The 17,311-nt window shown below is 39.0% G+C and overlaps 1 protein-coding gene and 1 non-coding gene across 2 annotated transcripts in view; one reads left to right on the forward strand and one right to left on the reverse strand.

Annotated features, from left to right (window-relative positions):
* Positions 1–17,311, forward strand: part of Shroom4 (shroom family member 4) — a 212,869-nt gene that overhangs the window by 145,625 nt on the left and 49,933 nt on the right. The gene's annotated exons all lie outside the window — the stretch shown is intronic.
* LOC122121058 lies at positions 15,508–15,610 on the reverse strand. Its single transcript, XR_006149867.1, has one exon. It is a non-coding gene; the product is annotated as a U6 spliceosomal RNA (small nuclear RNA).

Genomic DNA, 17,311 nt, shown 5'->3' on the forward strand with positions numbered 1-17,311 from the left:
GCCCTCCGCTGACACCCAAGGAAGGAGACTGTTCGTTCCTGCTAGACTTCTACTCATTTCTCCTTGCTGCTCCTTGTGGGTTGCCTTTGAATCCACTTCTGTAGGGACAAAAGTGGTTCCTTGTTACTCTTGTGTTCCTCCATGTGCTCTCCATTGATAATATGGGGAAATCAAGGCTTGTCACTACCCAGCATGGATGAAAATCCCATTTCTGTATTCAGATTTTCCTGCCTATACATGGAGGGTGGGGGAGTAAGGGGGAAGAGATTGAGAAATCTCATTATCCACTGGCTTGAGTGGAAATCTAGGCTCTAAGCTCAGCCTTTGAGTGAGGACAGAGCTACAATTTATCTGTGGCATTTGGCTGTAGTAGAGCAGTTATTGTTTAACAATGTTCTGTCTTTCTATGCCACATCTCTCCTGCTCTTCTAGATAACGAGAGTGTGTTTTTGTTAGGGCTTATTTCAGTCCCACTAAGGTTTCCAGGTTGGTTCCTAGCCATAAATCTAGACTATATAGGGCAAAAAGAATACCTTAGAAATTTCCCACTGTGTCATCCTCTGGGCCCATGTTTTCCAGGTAGTCAGTTTTCTTCATAATAGATAGTAATAGAAGCCATATTCATTACCTTAAGATACTTCTAGTTGGATTGTATGGGTTTTGCTTCTTACATTTTTTTTTTTTTTTTTTTTTGCCATTCCTGAGGCTTGGCCTCAGGGCTTGGGTACTGTCCCTGAGCTTCCTTTTACTCAAGGCTAGCGCTCTACCACTTTGAGCCACAGCGACACTTTTGGCTTTTTCTGAGTAGTTTATTGGAGGTAAGAGTCTTATAGCCAGTCCTGCTCAGGCTGGTTTCGAACCACCATCCTCAGAGATCTCAGCCTCCTGTGTATCTAGGAATACAGGGGTGAGTCACACTAGTGTCTCTTAAGTTTTGAAGTATCTGTATGCACTCTAAATACTAGACCTTTGTCAAGTATGTGTTTTACACATATTTTCTCCTAATGAGTGCGGTCTGAGAAAGCTAGAGAGACTTTATGTTTATTTCATATGTAATACCCAAGGGTTTTTTTTTTTTTTGGGGGTCCGGTCATGGGGCCTGAACTCTGAGCCTGAGCGCTGTCCCTCAGCTCTTCAGCTCAAGGCTAGCACTCTACCACTTGAGCCATAGCACCACTTCCGGCTTTTTTCTTTTTGCTTATGTGGTGCTGAGGAATCGAACCCAGGGCCTCAGGCATGCAAGGCAAGCGCTCTACCACTGAGCCACCTTCCCAGCCCCTACCCAAGGGTTTTAATCTTAATGTCCCATCTTAAGAATTATATACCTCACCTCCCCCATATTATTTTGGACTGGTACTGGGGAATTAGGGCTTTGAATTCTTTCTTGGCTTTTTCACTCAAGGATGGTACACTACTACTTGAGCCATACCTCCACTTCTGGCTTTTTGCTGGTTAATTGGAAATAAGTGTCTCAAGCATTTTTTTTTTGACGGGGCTGGCTTCAAACGGCGTCCTTAGATCTCAGCCTCCTGAGAAGCTAAGATTACAGGTGTGAGCCACTGGTGGCTTGGCACTATCTCTTTTTTAAATGCAAAATTAAGTATTTATTATGAATTTGGTGCTTTAACAGCCCAGTAGCACATACCTATAATCTGAGCAGTCAGGAGGCAGAAGTTGGAGGAGTAGAAGTTCCAGGTTATCTTGGGCTACATAGCAAGACCCTGTCTCAGAAATAAAAACAAAACAAATCCAAATTTCTGATGTCTTTATTACAATAGTGAAATGAGTTAAGCTTTCAGTGCCTAAGCTGCTTCTTTTAGCTAATGAAAGCAACATGTAAATCCTAAAGATATTAAATATGCCTTGCCAGTCCTTATTATTTAACAAATTCTTCAAGTTTCAGCCTTAAAACTTGGGATTTGCTGAGTATGCCAACTCTGGCCTGTGGATCTTAGTACAAGTGTCATGATCCCTTCTGAGGATTTGTCTCTTAACTGCCAGCCTTTTGGACTTAAGGCCAGTTTCTATTTTGAGTGAAGGCTCCAATTTAGCAAAAGTGCATTGATTGCTTTCCAGCTAATCAAAGGGAAAGCATTGCTTGGCCATTCTGGCAACTCAGTTCAGCTAAAAATGATTATGTCTCTGGCTCCTAATGTGAAGTTATCTTCCTCCCTTTTTCCCTGTGATGAGGGTGCAGAATACCCTTCAATTTTGTTAAGTGTAAAGTTAATATATGCCTTTGAATGATCTTTGAAAAGTTACATAGGGTAGGGTTTTATTTTCCTGTAGGGGAGAGGGCAGAATATCACCTGCCCTTCTCTCTCAGTCATAAAATAGTTTGATTTAAACTTACACACAGGGAAGGTTACTTACTTCAGTATGTTCCTCTTTGCAATGCAGTAAGAGATTTATTGAAATACCCATGACCCTTGAAGAGAACCGAACATTTTGAGAAAAGTTACTGAGTCTGATACATCCATTTTGTATGAGAGGAATAAAATTTTCTCTTGTTAGATCCTTCCATTTTTTGTCCTCCTACACTCCCCCCTTTCACTTTTTTGTGCATGCAATTCTTTCTTACCTTGTAAGAAAAGCTAGAGGTTTAATAAATGAAAATTTTAGGCTGAGAAGTTCAGAAGGGTGTGTGATCTATTATGTATGATTGAGTCACTATTATGAATCTTCCAAAAAAGGAAGAATTGCTACTATAAATCTCAACCTCAAAAAAGTCTTTTCTGCTTCCTATTGCTCACTAGAATAAATGCTAGTATTGGCAATTAATTGGTTTCCCACAATTAAACTGAGAAGGTAACTTTGTATTGTTTGTGTACTATATCCCAAGATTTTATCATACTTGGACTGAGACCTTGTGAAATTATAGGCTATTATCATGATAACAAGCTGGGTGCTGGTGGCTCACTCCTGTAATCCTAGCTAAGATCTGAGGATTGTAGTTCAATATTAGCCTGGTCAGGAAAGTCCAAGGAGCCAGAAGTAGAGATGTGGCTCAAGTGGTAGAGTGACAGCCTTGAGCAGACAAAAGCTAAGGCCCAACACTCAGGCCCTGAACTCAAGCTCCAGTATTAGTACATGCATTAAAATAATAGTGAAACAAACTAAGGTATATAATGGATATGCCAGTTGTCTAAGACCATCATGCTAATAGGTGTCAGAGCTATGATCAGAGCTGTATGGACCTCTCTTTTCTCTGGTACAAGTGGTTCTAGTTTGGGGAATTCCAGTTATTAGGACTATCAAAGTAACATAGTTCACTGAAATAGTACTATGGAAGCCCTCTACTGAAGAGCTTATTTAAAATGCTCAGACCAAGCTGGATGCCAGTAACTCATGAGCTTAATCTTAGCTAGTTAGGAGGCTGAGATGAAGCGGATTGCAATTCCAGGATGAGGTAGCAGAAAGGTCTGTAAAGACTCTTCTTTCACAAAGGGAAGCTGGATATAGTGTTGTGTGCCTATGATCTTTGCAACTATGGGAAGCTAAAAGTAGGCTGGTTGTGACTCAGGCACACACATAGGTGGGAAGTAAGACCTCATCTCAAAAATAACCAGTTAAAAAGAGGACTGGAGGCATGGCTCACATAGAAGAGGATGAGTCTAGCAAGTGCAAAGCCCTGAGTTCAAACTCTAGTACTGACAAAAAAAAAAAGGAAAAAGAAATTCACTAAGGGGTGAATTAAGTTCTTCTTAGGGATTCTACGGTACCTTTCTACTTAATGTTGAAGAGGTTCAGGAGAACCCTGATCACTTGCAGATTTATTTGACTCCATAATTGTTAGCTCTGTCCCTCCATGCTAGCACTTACTATGGATTGTATAAACAGCCAGTCACTCTAACATATACGATATCATTTTTTTTGCCAGTCCTTGGGCTTGACTCAGGGCCTGCGTGCTGTCCATGAGCCTCTTCATACTCAAGGCTAGTGCTCTACCACTTGAACCACAGCACCACTTCTAGCCTTTTCTAAGTAGTTTATTGGAGATGAATCTCAAGGACTTTCTTGCCCAAGTTGGCTTTGAACTATGAGTAGTTGCCTCCTGAGAAGCTAGGATTACAGGAGTAAGCCATCAGTGCCTGGTCACTGTATCATTTCATTGGCACAGCTCTGTTGTGAGGGGAAGGTGTGATTCTATGCCCATTTAGATCCAAATAGACAGATCTGAGCCAGGTCTGTCTATATCTAGTGTCCAACTTCATCTGTACTGTGACAAAGTCAGTTCTTATCTATGCCTGGCTTGGTAGTATTTTTTGAGGGTTTAAATGGACTATTTAGCTGAGTTCTTCAGACATCCTTCTATCAGTTTTCAAGTCTTCAAGTTGTGCATGCTCTGTCCCTGTATGAGTGTTATTCTCAGCTAGTAACCTTGGCCCAGTGGAGCCCTGGGCCAGGGGCAAAGGAGTGTAAATGAATCTGAAAGGACAATTGAGCCTCTCTCAGTTGCTCAGTCTTTAGTTTGCCTTAACCGGTACTGCCTGCCAGTTTTCACAGAAGAATAAGCTGAGTTAATTGGCTTTTGAATGGGGTAAGGGTTAAGGTTCTAGGTGGGAGTGAATCTGCCTACAAACTAAAGTGCTGATCACTGGCTGCCTGTGTGAAGGTATTCTATAGCCATCTGTTGGGCAGAAGGCATTTTCTTTTCTGACCTGAAACTGGGTCAGTCTTACTCATTGCGAAAATATTGTCATTTGCCTTCTGCATTCCTCTTTCGTTTATTTGGGATGTGCTATGTTTAATAATGTGTACATTAGGAGACACTGAAAAAAATATTTTTTAATCTAGTCTTTTTCTCCCAATAGGTTGAGTTTGCCCTCCCAATGAGTGTGTTTGAAATATGTGTGTGTTTTAGATCAAGTATCACTGGAGAAGTTGACACCTCATTATGTACAGGTTATTGAGTTTGTGGAACAAAGTCTCCCTTAAGTGATGTATCTACTATGTGTCATAAAAGTTAATTCACTTTATGTGTGTGGGTTTTCATTGCAGGCATCTTAATAGGGAAATCTATTGTAGTACAATAGTTTACAATGTCTCTAAACAATAAATCATAAAAACCAATAAAAGGAAGCATTTAAAATGTGCATATTTGAGAGTCAATTATATGTTGATTAACCTTATGTGCTTTTGTCATAATTCTTACTATTGTCATTGTCCCTTGCTGCCAAACAACAATTCATTTTGGGAACATATGATGCATAATTATGAATGTTAATGCAGCCCCCTGCTGTATCACATCTCCCTTTGCATTGCGGCCCAAATTTACTTTGAGAACACGAAGATACTCTATCTCCATACTCATGGTAAGTGTAATTAGGCACTAAAAGTTGAGATATAAATGTATCCATGATTTACCTCTTTTGTTTCTCAGAATTTTTAACATCAAAATTATAAAAATAGTGTTTAAAACTCTATTAACAACCACGAAGCCCTGTTTTTTTTTTATTGTGAAAATATTGTACGAGGCCCTGTTTTAAAAAAAATAGAAATGAAAGGTTTCTGTGTTTTCCAAGGGATTAAGGGATTTAGGTAGTGTGTGTGTGTGTGTGTGTGTGTGTGTGTGTGTGTGTGTGTGTGTGTGTGTGTGTGTGTGTGTATGTGCTAGAACTGGGCTTGGACTCATGGCTTGGGTGTTATCACTTAGAGTTTTTGCTCAAGACTGCTGCTCTATCACTTGAGCCACAGGACCATTTCAGCTTTTTGCTAGTTAATTAGAGGTAAGAGTCTCATGGACTTACCCACCAAGGCTTTTTTTTAATGATCAATTTATTGGCATTCCATGGACTTTTCTACCTCAACTGTCTTCAAACCTTGACCCTCAGATCTTATCCTCCTGAGTAGTTTGGGTTATAAGCATGAGCCAGCAGGGACTTAAGGATTTTAAGTGTACTCTTTGTAGCCAGTGTAAGTCACAGAAATATTGAGAAAATCTTGAAATATCTAATAGTCTTACCTTTATTGCAATTTAGAGCAATAGGTCCTATCTGATAAAGCATAGATGCTTTGGTATCAGGAAATATCTGATACTGACTATCCATCCCATGAATGTGTATTATTATGCTTGGCATGGCATTTGAAAGGTAAAAGGAAGCTGGACATTTTTCCAAAACTTAATTGACCAAAGATCTCTTTAAATAGCAATTTTTATGACAAAATTTCATTGATTCAATCGTTATTCTTGAGTCCTTAGAGTATATGTTAAACAGTGTAGGGGGAATAGCAGTGGGATATGTTCTAGCATTGCTCTCTAGCTGAGAAAGAGAAGACACAGACATAAAGTAGCTGAGCAAAAGAAGTAGATGTGAAAGTGAACGATACCAGCAGCAAGTACATTTGAAAACTGGAGGAAGAAGCTGAACATGTTGCCTGTGGAAAATGTCAGGGAGCTTGGTCCTCATTTCTATGTGGTTTGTGGGAAGGGATAAAAAGCAGATGGAAAGAAACCTAAGGTTGAAGAAATTAAAGAGGTTCATCCCACTTAAGATATATGTAGTGAGATCCATGTGAAATAAATTTGAAACATCTATAGAAGGTTTATACAAGCAAATTTTACTTAGTAAATAGGGAACCACTACAGGATCGTGAGAAAGAGGAAAATTGGCACTTGTGAAATTTTTGCAGAGTTGAATTACACATAAGAAGATAAAGTGATGTGATTGCTTATGTAGTGTTGGCATGGCTATTATACATTAATAGGGGGAGGTTTGTCAAAGCCACTACTTGGTAACTCATTCAGTATATGGGCTAAAGAAGAAAAGGAATAAGTGATGATCACGAGGTTTTAGCCGTTCACAGCTTTAAGGATTTAAAATAAGCAAACAAGAAATAAGTTAATAGAAAGTGAGCTTAGTGTCTACTTGTATGTTGTTTCTATTGTTTTTATTTTGAGGTGATTTGTAAGATATATAAAGATCCCATGGGTTTTTATAGGGAGTAGGTATAACTAAGATGGTGTTTAGATGAGAGATTAGGGCTACAGATTTCCCTGAACCTACAGAATGCTATTCCTAATCTAAATTAAACTAAATTCCAATGAACCACTTTCAGGTGGTCCTTTTATCATAAAAACATCATCTGCTCTTAGACTTCATCTTCCAACTACTACTCTTTGTTTCCTTCACAGCAAAGCTTCTTAGACTTTGGAAGTATTCTTAACCTTATTCTCTTTATTTTCTCACCTCTCATTTTCTCATGGTCCCACAACTGTTTCTGAAGGATTCCAAGCTGAATTCTTCTAGATTAAAAATATATATCAAGAAATATATTTCTTTCTTTTACATTGAGCAATTTTGCATTAATGTACTAAATTTGGAAGAACTGAACTGTAGGTCTATCATATACAAATGTTGGTATACAACAAAATGGAGTGGAAGACCTTATAAGTGATTGATATTGTATTAATTATTTAAGCCACCCAGGAAGATTTAAAGTATCTAGGGAGATTTGTTTAGGTTCTGTGAAAATACTATAGCATTTCATTTGGATATTTACAGATTCTTAGAGCTAATCTCTAAAAGATACTGAAGTATAAGGATATATGATTTTAGTATATGAGAACATGTTGAGCTATTAAAGACTCTTCTGAGTAAGGCACAAAATCTTAGAGCCATAAATGAAATGTGACTATGTAAAATTAAAATCTAAAGAACCACCAAAATACGTAAGTAAAACAGACAACTGGGGAAAAGGTTGTATATCCTTTTCTAAGAGTAGGGCGAAGGACTGACTCCATTAATATATGAGGAGCTCACTCTCTCCACTTCTCTTCAATCTAGTATTAGAATGCCTAGCTACAGCAATAAGACAAGATGCAGACCTAAAGGGGATCCAAATAGGGAAAGAAGAAATAAAACTCTCCCTCTTTGCAGATGACATGATCTTGTATTTAAAGAATCCCATAGAAGGGGGACTGGGAAGGTGGCTCAGTGGTAGAGCGCCTGAGGCCTGTGTTCGATTCCTCAGCACCACATGAGCAAAAAGAAAAAAGCCCAAAGTGGCGCTGTGGCTCAAGTGGTAGAGTGCTAACCTTGAGCTGAAGAGCTGAGGGACAGCGCCCAGGCCCAGAGTTCAGGCCCCACGACCAGACCCCCCCCCCAAAAAAAAAGAACACTGGAAGGCAGTGTTATGTATAAAAGAATCCCATAGACTCCACTCCCAAATTACTCAAGCTGATTCAAAACTTTGGCAAAGTAGCAAGTTATAAAATTAACCCCCAAAAATCAATGGCTTTTCTGTATGCCAACAATGAGAAAAGTGTGGCTGAAATTAGGAAAGCAACTCCATTTGTAATAGCCCCACAAAAAATAAAATACCTAGGAATTAACTTAACTAAAGAAGTAAAGGACCTCTATGATGAAAACTTTAAAATCTTGAAAAAGGAAATCAACACAGAACTTAAAAAATGGCTAAACCTCCCATGCTCCTGGATTGGAAAGATTAACATCGTGAAAATGGCAATACTTCCCAAGGCTATCTACAAATTCAATGCAATACCTATCAAAATTCCACCCTCATTCTTCAAGGAAATAGAAGAGGCAATCCAAAAATTCATATAGAACAATAAAAGACCCCGAATAGCAAAAACGCTCCTCATCGGAAAGAACACTGCTGGAGGAATATCAATACCAAATTTCAAACTCTACTATAAAGCCATAGTAATCAAAACAGCTTGGTATTGGCATAAGAACAGACCTCAGGACCAATGGAATAGAATTGAAAACCCAGAAATGAACCTACAGACCTATAGACATCTAATCTTCGATAAGGGAGCTAAAACAATAGAATGGAAGAAAGACAGCCTTTTCAGTAAATGGTGCTGGCAAAATTGGTTAACTACATGTAGAAAACTAAAGCTAGATCCTGCACCAGAATCAACTCCAAATGGATCAAAGACCTTGAACTCAAAAGCAGACACTCTGAAAACATTACAGGATGGAATAGGAGAAGCCCTAGGTCTCCTTGGCTCAGGCCGAAATTTTCTGAATAGAGACCCGGAATCACAACAAATCAAAGAAAGGTTGGACAAATGGGATTGCATAAAGTTGCAGAGCTTCTGCAGGGCAAATGACACAGCTAGCAAGATCAATAGAAAGCCCACGGATTGGGAGAAGATCTTTACTAGCCATACAACAGACAAGGGTCTCATATCTAAAATTTACTTGGAACTCAAAAAATTAAACCCCCCAACAACAAATCCTCAAAGAAACAACTGCCCAATAAATAAGTGGGCGAAAGACTTAAAGAGAAACTTCTCTGAAGAAGAAAGAAGGATGGCCAATAGACACATGAAGAAATGTTCAATTTCCCTAGCCATAAAAGAAATGCAAATCAAAACAACATTGAGAGATCACCTCACTCCAGTTAGAACGGCAAAAATCAAGAACTCTAACAACAACAGATGCTGGAGGGGATGTGGACAGAAGGGAACCTTACTGCATTGTTGGTGGGAATGTAAACTTGTTCAACCACTTTGGAAAGCAGTATGGAGGTTCCTCAAAAGACTTCACATAGAACTCCCCTATGACCCAGCAATCCCACTTTTGGGCATTTACCCAAATGTTTACAAACAAGACCACACTAAAGCTACCAGCACAACTATGTTTATTGCAGCATTATTTACCATAGCTAAGATATGGAACCAGCCCAGATGCCCCTCAGTAGATGAATGGATCAAGAAAATATGGTATATATACACAATGGAATTCTATGCTTCCATCAGAAAGAATGACATTTCCCCATTTGTTAGGAAATGGAAAGGCTTGGAAAAAATTATATTAAGTGAAGTAAGCCAGGCCCAAAGAAACATAGGTCCCATGGTTTCCCTTATTTGCAATATCTAGTATATGTATGAGTCAAGCGGAAAAGGTCAGATAATGTGATGTTAGGAAAATGAACCCTTAAATATGTATTTTAATGTTTTTTCTTTCATGCATGTGTTTCTAACGAATTTATAAGATTATTTCTTTGTTGCTTTGTATGTCCCTCCCCCACAGTGTAACCCCCGCTTTCACTATATTTGATGTCAGTATAACTTGTGGAAGAGATGGGGACAAACAAGTCGTTTAAGGATTCAGGTGGACCTGTTGCAACAATGAGAAGTACAAAATGTCATGTCAAAAATGAGCTTTACAATGTTGGTGTGGGGGGGGAGGGGGGAGGCTGGGAAGGGAGGTGAAGGGTAAACAAAGGAGGAGGCTGCAATGCTTGGTAAGAAATGTATGCATTATCCTGCCCATGTAATTATAACCCCTCTGTACAGTATGTTCTCAAATAAAATAAAATTAAATTAAAAAAAAATATATGAGGAGTTCTTGAGAGTCACTGAAGAAATTGCCAACAAACCGCTCTAAAAGAGGGGAAAGAGCCAGTTGCTGGTGGCGCACATCTATAGTCCTGCCTACTCAGGAGTCTGAGATCTGAAGACCTTCATTCTGAGCCTTCTCTGGCAGGCAAACCTGTGAGGCACTTATCAGATGAACCTGTGAGACTTTGAACTCCAATTAACCACCAAAAAGCTGAAGGTGGAAGTGTGGTTCAAGTGGTAGAGTGCTAGCCTTGAGCGAAAAGGCTAAGTGAGAATGTAAAACCCTGAGTTCAAGCATGCACAAAAAAACGAGAGAGGGGAAAAGCACCTGGCTAGGCAGTTTAGACAAAAAAGATAAAATAAATAGACCCTCTGTACAGCATCTTTACAATAAAATAAAATTTAAAAATAAATGGAAAACTGTTCCACAACACTTGTAATTAAAGGATAGACATTAAGTTAAAGGATAAGATACAATTTTCACCTATCAGATTGGCAGAAATGAGAACATTTAATATGTATTAATTAGTAAGAATATGGAGTAATGTGAACTGTGAGACCTTGCTACTCAAAGTGTGCCAGCAGCATCTGCACCAAGTGAGAGCTTTTTAGAAATGCTGTTCCACCTCAGATCCATGAGATCCCTAGGTAATTTACAGGCCTATGAATGTTCCAAAGTACTGCTGTGAGGTTTGTGGAAGTGCAAATTACTATTACCTCTTCAGATTTTAGACTTTCTCAGGTTAAATGTTTATGTTTACATGCCTTTTTTTTTTTTGTCAGTTGTGGGGTCTCAACTCTGGGCCTGGGTGCTGTCCCTCTTCAGCTCAAGACTAGTGCTCCACCACTTGAGCCACAGCACCACTTCCAGGTTTTTCTGCTTATGTGATGCTGAGGAATTGAACCCAGGGCCTCATGCATACAAGGCAAGCACTCTATCATGGAGCCACCTTCCCAGCCCTGTTTACATACCTTTTGATGCAGTATTCCACTTGGAAAGCTTTCAAAGATATAATGAAATTTACATGTGAAGACATGTACAAAGACACTCATGCATTCATTGTTTGTATTAACAAAATTTTAGAAATATCAATATTCATTATTTGGATGGTAAAGTTTCAATAAGCTAGAAAATTTTTCACACGGTGAGGCAGAATCAGGTAGCTCAGACCTATAATCCTAGCTATTTAGGAGACTGAGACCTGGAGGATTGTGATTTGAAGGCAGCCTGGACAGAAATGTCCTCCAGTCCTTCTCCAATTAATCAGTAAAAGTGCTATGCTCGAGGCATTGTTCAAGTGGTAGAGCACCAGCACTGAGCAGGAAAGCCTAATAAGGACACTGAGTTCAGGCCCCAGCATCAGATCCATTATCTTCCCTTTCTATCTTTCTATTTGTACCTGTCGAGAGGCAGGTTATATTATAAACACAGAAGGTCCAACCTGTTGTCTACCATAATGATGAATTCAGATTTTTCCTATAGACACTAGGAAGCTATTGAAGGAGTTTAAGCAGGTTTGTATTTTGGATAAATGCATCTTTTAGCATTTTTCAGGGATTAAAAAAGACAGGTGGGCTGGGTGCTGGTAGCTCACACCTATAACTCTAGCTACTCAGGAGGCTGAGATCTGAGGATTGTGGTTCAAAGCCAGCCCAGGCAGGAAAGTCCATGAGACTCTTACCTCCAGTAAACCAACAGAAAACCTGAAGTGGCACTGTGGATCAAAGTGATAGAATGCTAGCTAGACTTGAGAGAAAAAGCTGAGGAACAGCACCCACGCCCTGAGTTCAAGTCCCATGACCAACAAAAAAATAAGAAGAAAAATTTAAAAAGACAGGTGGAATAGTTAAGAAGTGAATTTAGTAAGTAGTTCCAGTGATCTGTGCTTCAGGGATGAATGAAAGGGAATATTTGGGAATGGTCCAGTCTAGAAAATAAAGCCAGTAAGTGCTGGTTTCTGGTTTATAAGATGTGAGGAGTAAAGAAGTGCCCAGTATATCTCCCAGACTTGTTGCCTTAGTGAATAATTCATTTTCTTGCCAGCATCAAAAGAGAAATCAGTTCATTTTTGGACAAGCCAATCTTTATTTCTTATTTTTTAAAGCAGTGCTTATTTCCGAGGAGGCACTCTATATTCAAATACTACCAAGGCAGTGTATATAAAGAAAAGGTCCCCCTTCCCCCAAGAGGAAACTTACTGGCAACATAACCAAACGGTATGTTATTTTTCCATCTGGGAAGCATAGACACCCCTTCTTCCACCTCCTTAACTTTCCACCCAGCTGTCTCACTTCCTTACTGTAAGTGTAGTTCAACATATATAAACCCAAACGTGATCCGCTACATTAGCAAAAAGGATATTATATGTTCATCTCAATAAATGTAGAAATGTGTTTCATGAAGTTAAAAATGCTTTCATGATATTAAAAATACCTTCCCTAACAAAAAGGCATCAAAGAAGTGTACATTATCATAATAAAAAGTATATATGAAGCTAAGCACCAGTGGCTCACACCCATAATCCTAGTTGGACAGGACGCTGATATCTAAGAATTGAGGTTCCAAGCCAGCCGACAAATCCTTGAGACTCCAATTAACTAACAAAAAGATATAAGTGGAACCGTGGCTCAAGTGGCAAAGCACTAGTTTTGAGTGGAAAAAGCTGAGCAAGTGTGTAAGGCTCAGTGTTCAAATCCCAGTACACACACACACACACACACACACACACACACACACACACACACACACACACACACACACGAGAAGTGCAGCATCATATGGAATGATAGAAACTTGGAAAAAAATATTTTTTTTCGGTCATGGGGCTTGAACTCTGGGCCTGGGCACTATCCCTCAGCTCAAGGCTAGCACTCTACCACTTGAGCCACAGCACCACCTCCGGCTTTTTCTGCTTATGTGGTGGTGAGGAATGGAAACCAGGGCCTCATGCATGCGAGGCAAGCACTCTACCACTGAGCCACCTTCCCAGCCCCTTGAAATACTTTTCTCTAAAATAAGAAACAAGGATGTTTACTCCTATCACTTCTAGTTAGTATAGGAGTAGAAGTCCTAACCAGAGCATTTAGGTAAGAGGAAATAAAGCCATCAAATTAGAAAGGAAAAGTTAAATTGGATTTGCAATGGTATGATCTTAAATATTAAAACCTAAAACTCTACACAAAAGCTGTCAGAAATAGCAAATAAATTCAGTAACATTGTAGTATGTAATAAAATCAGCTTTCAAAAATCAATAGTATTTCTCTATGCTAACAAGAAATTGTCTAAGAATGTTTTTAAAAAATCCTATTTACAACTGAAACAAAATCAATTTATATTTCATAATAAATGAAACACAAAAACTACACTGAAAAATGTAAGTCATTGATGAAAGAAATTTTAGATAGCTTGGAAGGAGTTATTTGGATATCTTTTCTAAAGTGTTTGTTAGAATGTTGGTTCTCAATGTTCAATGTGGTGGCTTTTGCCCAGACTTTCTAACTCAGAAGGTATGAGGTGGGACCTCAGAATTTAATTTCTGATACATTCCCAAGGGATGCAGTTGCTGGTGTCCAGAACAAATTCTGAGAACAATGTTTAAGTGGAAAAAAAACCACAGGAATTTGAAATAAGAAATTTATATTCAAGTTGTACATGATTTACTTCAGCCTGTATAAGCTATTTGTTTCTAATGTGGATTTGTTAATTGTTGTGATGATTAAATCAAATGATGTCTTTATAAACTACAAATATCACATAAAAACGTTAGCAGTTAAATGGCTTCAAAAATGGTACTTACTGCCACCTCCCACCAGATTTTCCTGTGTTTTGTTCTCTCTCCATCCAAATGTGTCCAGAAGGTTCTGAGTAGCATTTTTCAACCCATTGGCTCTGCCCTGGATACTGACCTTGACATGACCTCCCATTTCCTTTGCTAGTTTTTCCCTAAAACTTTCTCCTTAGGTTCCAGACTTAGTTTGCTGTCACAGCAAAGAACTGTGCTCACTGCTAAAACTGGGAGAAAATTGTGAATGGGGCAGAGTATAACTTAGAGGTAGAGCAAATGTTTTACATGTACCTTGAGTTTGAGCCCCAGCACTACAAAACAAAAGCCATCTGTCACACAGCATTTTTCTTTAATTAGTGACATTCCCTCCCAAACAACAGAACAGTACTGGGAAAAGCATTTTTCGAGGTTGGTGAGTTCTGGGCTGATTTCCCTGAGGGCAGAATCCAGATGCTTACGTTAGTTAAATAGAATCATAGAGACAACTACAGATTCCTAATAAGAAGGTGTCAAGCAGTTGAATCATACATTGTCTGGGTAAAAGATGCATTTATGAAGAACAGTGACATTTTCTGTGAAACCTCTTCTTATTCAAAAATTAATGCATGTGTGAAGTAGAAAATTCAGAAAAACGTAAAAAGGCAAAAAAAATCCTTAATTCTATAATACAGATATTTAAATAACTCACTGATAAGATATATTCATACATTTGCATCCAGTCTTTTAATTTGTATTCACTTGTATATGAATATGTATGCATACATAATTTTTTGTGCCAGTACTGGGGCTTGATATCAGGGCCTGGGTGTTATTCCTTAGCATTTTCTGCTCAAGACTGGTGCTCTGTAACTCGAGCTACAGCTCCACTTGTGGCTTTTTGCTGGTAGGTTGGAGACAAGAGTCTCACGGACTTTTCTGCTTGGGTTGGCTTTGATCTCAGATCCCAGCCTCTTGAGTAGCTGGGATCATAGGAGTGAGCCCCCAGTACCCAGCTTGCTTATATAGTTTTGAATTGGGCTGGTGCTATGTTCAAGTTTTTAAATTATTTTTCACTCACCTTTTCCAGAATCAGTAAATAATTTTTGGAAACATGGTTTTTAATGGCAGACTTTTATTCCTTCATACTTCACCCAAGCCTTCCAAATGTTGGACAGCTAGGACATTACTAATTTTACCATTATAAATAGCTCTGCAGTGGATGTCAGCTTCATGTACATAAATCAATATATGCATCTCTACTTGCCTTTTAGTATAAAATCCTAGTAGTTTGAAAAGAGTAAATCAAAGGGTAAGAACATTTGTTTAAGTAGATCGTTTGCATACTATAAAATACACTACTTCAAATATGCAATTCAGTGGTTTGTACTATATCCACAAGGTCATGAGACCACTAGCATTAATTCTAGAGGAAATCAGGAATGTCTCATTTATTTGCAAGTCACCCTTGTGCAGAAGCCATGCTAATTTTCCCTGTAGCATTCTAGTTTTAGTATATGGCATCTAGGATCCTGAACAAAAAGAACAATGTCAGTCTCCTAATGACACACTTTGAAATGACCTCTGTTATGGGTGTATTCACTTTCTTTCCCACCTAGGAATTATATAAGAATACCTATTTCTCTACAGCCTGCCTGACATTTATTATTGTTTTAACTGTGTTGTAATCCTAGCTACTGAGGAGGATTGTGGTTTAAAGCTAGGTTGAGCAGAAAGCTCTGTGAGATTCTTATCTTCAGTTAACCAGCAAAAAGCTAGCCTGGAGACGTGGCTCAAGTGGTAGAGTGCTAGCTTTGAGCAAGAAAGCCAGGTGAGAGTGCAAGGCCCTTAGGTCAAGCACCAGTACACACACACACACACACACACACACACACACACACACACACACACACACACACACACCATGCACATGCATGCGCGCATGTGCAAAAATTGCACCAATGTTGTTGAAAATTTTGTTTTATTGTTTAATATTTTTTCTTTCTTTCCTGAAGGATAGCTGTTCTGTAAATATGTCATCAGTCCTCTTTCCCTTGCAAACTTTTGCTGTGAACATTCACATGCACTAGAACAGTCACAACTGTCTCCTCTTGGTAATGGCCACATGCTGGTATCTTGTCCACAACCTGCCCTGCTGCTCACTGGGCATCCCTAGCTACAGAATTTTCCAACATAATGAACTCATGATCCAAATCAAAATGCCATCTCCCGAAGCTCACTCCTTCTCCCAACTTCCTTGCCTAGTTAGGGATGTCACCATTCTCCTAGGTGTTTTGCAGCCATCTTTTACCTTGTCTTCATTTCTAATTAATAGTCCAACCCTGTTGATCATTTTTCCCACCTTGCCTTCGCAATGCAAAGAGCGTATTGTTCTAGTTTGACATTTTTTGTAATACAAGACTTTGAACTCAGGGTCTTATAGTTGCTAGTCAGGCACACTACTACTTGAGGCATGCCCCAGCCCTTTTGCTTTGGTTATTTTATGAATAAGGTCTGGTGATTTTTTTCTACCTGGCTTAAACCAAATTCTTGCTTATGCTTCATGTGCAAGTGATGACAGGTATAAACCACTATGATTAGCTTGTTGGTTGACACAGGGTCTTACTTTTTGTTCAAGGTGGTCTTAAACCATAATCTTCCCTGATCTCCACCTCTAGAGTAGTGGGGACACTGGCATGAGCTCCTGTGCCTAGCTTAATTTGATTTTTTAATTTTTATTAGCCTGCACACTTTTCTATGTGTTTCTTGTAGTAGTATTTATCTACATAATGTATACTATGCATGGCTATGACAGTACCCATTCTGCAACACTTCCTGTATTATATTACTCTCCTATACTAGACTCTCCAAGGCTTCTTGCCTGTGGGATTATGGAAAACCAGTGCTTTCATGTGACACTCAAGGGCCCCATGCTCTTGCATCATTCTAGTTTGTCTTCCTGTGTACTTTGTAGAAACGGCGTGTTCTTTTTGTTGTGTATCCCTGCCTTTCCCACTTTGTGTAAGCCTGGCAAGACCTCTCTCAGTTTAAAAGGTACCAAGACTTCCAAAATTCAACCAGGTACACATTCTCCTTTAACCCCTCTTTGGTTAGCATTTCTGATACTTCTGCTTTTCAATGGTTTGGTAGTTATCCAAGCCTTCCCCAACCCCTCCATTTTTATGTTATAAATTCCTTGAACACAGAGATTTTTGTCATCTTCGTTCCTACAACA

The sequence above is a fragment of the Dipodomys spectabilis genome, unplaced genomic scaffold, assembly GCF_019054845.1.
Source record: "Dipodomys spectabilis isolate Male_0828 unplaced genomic scaffold, ASM1905484v1 ptg000180l, whole genome shotgun sequence".
NCBI classification, from domain to species: Eukaryota; Metazoa; Chordata; class Mammalia; order Rodentia; family Heteromyidae; genus Dipodomys; species Dipodomys spectabilis.